The following is a 5,528-nucleotide window of genomic DNA, read 5'->3' on the forward strand; positions in this document are numbered from 1 at the left end:
TGGGGCTGGGTCCTATTAAGAGAGGTTGATTCAGTTGGTTTTGTCTCACAGAATGCCATAACAGAATTGCACATGCAAAGATGAAACGAGCTGAGTTTAGGTGCAAAGGCTATAAAGAGCTGAATTGACCAAAAATAGAAAGTAGATAATTTCAAGTGACAGGGGATATTTTATACAAAAAAGTGATAGAAACAAATTAAAAGGAAGAAATGTCAGAGTCAGCAAGGAATACAAGCCTTAAGGCTCTGGGAGGAGGTGAAGCATCCATTGGTGGCTCTTAGTATTGTTACAATGGAATACCATATGGCTACCAAGGAATGAACCAGAGCTGTGTCCATCAACACTGGATAGAAAAAAAAGGCCAAGCTAAGGAATGTTATATACAGTTCACTCATGTGAAGTTAAAACCATGAAGCACCATCATATATGCTAATTATTGCTACATATATGAGTAAAAGTATAAAAGCAGCCATGAGAATAATAAACAGTTTATGAGAGCAGCAATGTAATGAAGGAAGAAAAGGACCAAGATCCGGGAGGGACTTGGACTGGAACCTTAACTGTATCTATAATGATTTATTTATTTGAAAAGGATGTATCCAAAAAATGAATGACAGGAAGTTAAGATTTGTAAGTTTGGGTGTGGGTATATTGGTTCTCATTATGTTACTAGCTGGGCTTTCCCAGTGGCTCAGCAGTAAAGAATTTGCCTGCAATTCAGGAGACGCAGGTAGACACGGGTTCAATCCCTGGATCAGAAAGATCCCTTGAAAGAGTGCATGGAAACTCACCCCAGTATTCTTTCCTGGAGAATCCCATGGACAGAGGAACCTGGAGGGTTACAGTCCATAGGGTCACAAAGGGTCAGACATGTCTGAAGCGACTTAGCACATATTATTAGCTATGTCTGCCTATATATTTTGAAGATTAAACAAGTTGAATTTTCTCAGTTTTAATCCTAAATGCAAATAATTAAGTCCAGGAACATTAAGTCTATACACATAAGGATTTATATGCATAGTTTTTGTGGCTATCACAGAAAGGAGCCAAGTTCCACATTGGTCAGTGCAATGGGAAAGAGTGACAGCTTGCATGAAGTGCCAAGATCATCAAAAACCTCCCAAAGTCAGCAGAGGTGGGAACCTGCAGTAGGAGCACTGGTCAGGTATGAGAACCATCCTCCCATCCTCTCCCCAAGAGTGGATTTCCATGGGATGTAGAAATCGGGCTTTGAGTAGATTTGACCAGGTCTTTGGAACAAGTAAATTTTAGACAATATGTGCATGAGCCATCAACATTACTGTCATCCATAATAAAGACAGAGTCTCAAAATCTTTGGGCAAAGTCTAACTATGGCTTTAATAGTCAGATTTGCATTCTTCCTTCTGTTTATTTCATTACAATATTACATTTCCCCCTTGATATATCATGATTGGGCTGAAGAAAAAAAAGACAGGAAATTTTCCAGATTGTTGTTTTCTATCCCAAGAAAAGTTTTGACTCCAGCAGTCCTTGCTCTGGATTTCACAGCATCTCGAATGGGACCAAGGCAAATCTTCAAAATAATATAAAAGAAGGATGCTAAAAGAGAAAACAAAAGATAGGGCAGCTGCTTACAACCAGTTTGGAATTCTTTACATCGTAGTTTTGGACATATTATTCTTTTTTTTTTTTTCTCTAAGATGGCTTGTTCCACAGCCAGGCACTTGGGGAAAGATCATCTGAAGCTGTCATATCAAAACAGGTGAGTGAAAGTGTAAAGACAAGTCTTTGATCCCAACTAAGGTGCCCTCTGCATACACTCACCTCTTGCTCTTTCCCAAAGGCTCCAGCTGGGACCAGAGGACAAGATGGCACAGAATAGGTTGAGTTCATGAATAAGGTAATAATGTCTGTTTCACACATCATCTAGTAATTTGTTAAGAGCTGGAGGGGATGGTGGTGGCTGAATTATTTTAGGTGATCACGTGCATGCATGCTAAGTTGCTTCAGTCGTGTCCAAATCTTTGCGACCCCATGGACTGTAGCCCACCAGGCTCCTCTGTCCATGGGATTCTTCAGGCAAGAATACTGGAGTGCGTTGCCATGCCCTGCTCCAGGGGATCTTCCCAAACCAGGGACAGAACCTGTGTCTCCTGTAGCTCCTGCATTGCAGGCAGATTCTTTACTGCTGAGTGATCACTGGTCTAACCAATTCTGGTGAGACATCACTCAGAGACAGTTTTCTGTATCCATGGCAAGCTTAACCTGAGACTTCACTCTTCTCTTGAAGCCACCAGGAAAGTAATTCAGGAGAACAGCAACAGTTAGTTGACCCCTCCGTTCTTTTCTTTTGGCCTTTCCAATGCTTTTAATTTTCAAGTGAGTCATTTATTTAATTGAAAACTGTCTTCTGAAGCTGTATAGGAAAGCATGCATGGAAACCAAAATGACAATCCATTGTTTTTATTGAAGGGTAAGTGGCATTTTCCGTTAATTTCTAAACCTGAGACAAGAAGGTTACTAGCTGGCTTTGCGAGGGCCTTTCTAACCTTTGGCTTTTACTTTTGGTGTATTTGTTAGTTAAAATTGGGAGCTTTCTAATTCTGCAAGTTAGCTGGTGTATTTTAAGACAAAGTGAAAATGCAAAAGAAACTTGGTTTTTTTTCACACACACATAAAAGAGCCCTAGTGTCCCTCTCTCTATTCTTCCCTTCCTCCTCGCCCTCCTTCTGTCACCACAGTAGGTTAAAAGTTCACTTATGAAAAAAATAATCTCTCTTTTCTCCTTCACCATGTGATGGAGAAACTATTGAAAAGCATGATCTTAAGGTTTTTTTCAGAAATTCCTGTCTCTTTAAGACCACTCAAGTTAATTTAAACTAATTGTAACCAGAAAGCCTCTTTGTTTATTCCATTAACCAGAGGTGGAGGGGGGAGGGTGCCATTTTGAATAAAAAACAGAAATCTATGCTCTCTGCTGAGCTTCCCAGGTGGCACTAGTGGTAAAGAACCCACCTGCCAATGCAGGAGACTCAAGAGACATGGGTGCGATCTCTGAGTCAGGAAGATCCGCTGGAGGAGGGCATGGCAACCCACTCCAGTATTCTTGCCTGGGAAATCCCATGGACAGAGGAGCCTGGGGGACTACAGTCCACAGGGTCACAAAGGGCTGGACAGAACTGAAGTGACTTAGCACACAGCATGCATGCTCATTACTAGGATAAGCCTCATCTCTTCTAGGTGAGACCTCAGAGGAGTTGTAGGGCTTCCCTGATAGCTTAACTGGTAAAGAATCCGCCTGCAATGCAGGAGACCCCGGTTCAATTCCTGGGTCAGGAAGATCCACTGGAGAAGGGAAAGGCTATGCACTCCAGTATTCTAGGGCTTCCCTTGTGACTCAGCTGGTAAAGAGTCCGCCTGCAATGTGGGAGACTTGGGTTCGATCCCTGAGTTGGAAAGATCCCCTGGAAAAGGGAAAGGGTACCCACTCCAATATTCTGGACTGGAGAAGTCCATGGACTGCATAGTCTATAGGGTTGCAAAGAGTTTATTGTAAGTGGGGATGCAAAGAGTCAGACAGTTGACTGAGCGACTTTCAAGAGAAGTTGTCCTAGTTCCTACAATGAATAGATTTCTGCCACAATCAACTGGTTCCTCTGAAATATGTCTTATTAAACTAACATAAAGTAGTTTTTTGAAGTCATACCCCATCAAGGGGCTTACAATCAAAAAAGGCTGGATGACTCTTGAGACTATTTGAGGGAGGGAAATTCTTGAGATGTTTATCTGTGGCTTATAGTGCTGTTCTCTCTCCTGCTATGGAGAGGCTGATGCTGGTGCGTTTCTCACTGTTGAGACACTCTCCAAATGCCAGCCTCATGCCCACAGCTGCCACCAGGAGAGCACCAGCAACACCACACTGGCAAAGCAGGCCGGGTTCTCCCCACTGGCAGCTGTGTTCACAGTCCTGTTTCCTGGGAAAACACCAAGCATCTCACTGGGCAGATGGTTGAAGATGACTTTCAAAGGCTAAACTGCTAATCCTCTCCTCAGACTGTATGAAAGTTGCTCAGTCATGTCTGACTCTTTGCGACCCCATGGACTGTAGCCCACCAGGTTTCTCTGTCCATGGGATTTCCCAGGCAAGAATACTGGAAGGGAGGGTTGCCATTCCCTTCTCTGGGGGATCTTTCCAACGCAGGGATTGAACCCAGGTCTCTCACATTGCAGGCAGATTCTTTACTGTCTGCGCCACTAGGGAAGCCCATTATAGCTCCTTTATAAAAATCAGCACAGAGAGAACAAGATGGCGGAAGAGTAGGTGGATGTGGAGTACATCTCTCTCCATGGATACATCAGGAATACACCTTCAGACACAGAAGCACATGCAGAACACCAGCTGAGAGTGGACAGGGCCTGCGGAAAAGAATATACAGACCCACGCAAAACTTGGTAGGATGAGGTACTAGGGAGAAAAACAGGAGTGTTAGTAGGACTGGACCTGCCCTCAGCGGGTGGGGGAACTGAAGCAGGGGTCCCATCCCCACATCGGGGGAATTGTCTGAGTCAGAAGAGAAACATTTAAGGCTTGAGAGTGAAACAGCTGATCTGTGGCAGCCTAAATGGAATGAGAATCAAACGGTCCTGGCCACAGCCATACATACCCCGGACAGGGATGTAGATCCCCTGGAATGTGCAGTGGCTGGGAGCTGGAGTTTAGGGATTGTGGCGCAATCCCAGGGCGAGGGCTGCTGTTGACTGCAGAGAGACAGATCAAGGGGATGTGAGGGAGGAGGTCGTGATGGGAAATGCCTGTGGAGGAAAGCCAGGCAGCAGTGGAAGCAAGGCGATATTGCTGAGTCACGCGAAGGGGGTGGAGCCATAACCATAGCCTCCCTCCCCCTCAGGCCAGCCTTGGCAGATGAACAATAGAGAAGCCAGCCCATCAAACGCCTGAGGCACTGAACTACAGAGTAGGACCCCACCCAGGGTGCCCCTTTAACTGCATGATGCGCGGATCTACAGAGGAGGACCCCAGCCAGGAGGGCCCCTCTATGTGCCTGATGCACCAAACAACAGAGAAGGACCCCAGACAAGGGAGCCTTCTCAGTGCCTGAATGGGCGAAGCTAAAGAGGAAGACTGGCCAAAGAGGCCTTCTGATCAGCAGCTACAAGAGGCTCAAAAAAGACTCTGATAGGGCCGTAACTCCTGCAAAGAGGCAGTTTGTGTCCGTGCGCACTTGGCATTACCAGGATCCTCACAAGCCAAGCAGCTGGGCCACCTTCACGCTCAACTCTCACTGGGGCAGAGCTGCCACAGGCAAAAAAAAGTCTTGTGCCTATGCACACATGCAGGGTCACTTTGGTAGTGTCTGACTCTCTGCAACTCTTTAGACTGTGGCTTGCCAGGCTACTCTGTCAGGGAAGGGGTTTCTCCAGGCAAGAATACTGGAGCATATTGACCAATACGGTTGCCCTACCCTTCTAGAGCACTGTATTTCCTGCTGCCCTAGCCACCAGCTCCCCTGAGTACCTGGCGCTGCCAG

The 5,528-nt window shown here is 45.5% G+C and overlaps 1 long non-coding RNA gene across 1 annotated transcript; it reads right to left on the bottom strand.

The window, feature by feature from the left end:
- Positions 1-1,332: 1,332 nt before the first annotated feature.
- Positions 1,333-5,097, bottom strand: LOC123329389. Its single transcript, XR_006544771.1, has 2 exons — positions 4,647-5,097; positions 1,333-1,581 (listed from the first exon to the last, which is right to left on the bottom strand). It is a non-coding gene; the product is annotated as an uncharacterized LOC123329389 (long non-coding RNA).
- Between the last annotated feature and the right edge of the window lie 431 nt (positions 5,098-5,528).

This window comes from Bubalus bubalis, chromosome 15, assembly GCF_019923935.1.
Source record: "Bubalus bubalis isolate 160015118507 breed Murrah chromosome 15, NDDB_SH_1, whole genome shotgun sequence".
NCBI classification, from domain to species: Eukaryota; Metazoa; Chordata; class Mammalia; order Artiodactyla; family Bovidae; genus Bubalus; species Bubalus bubalis.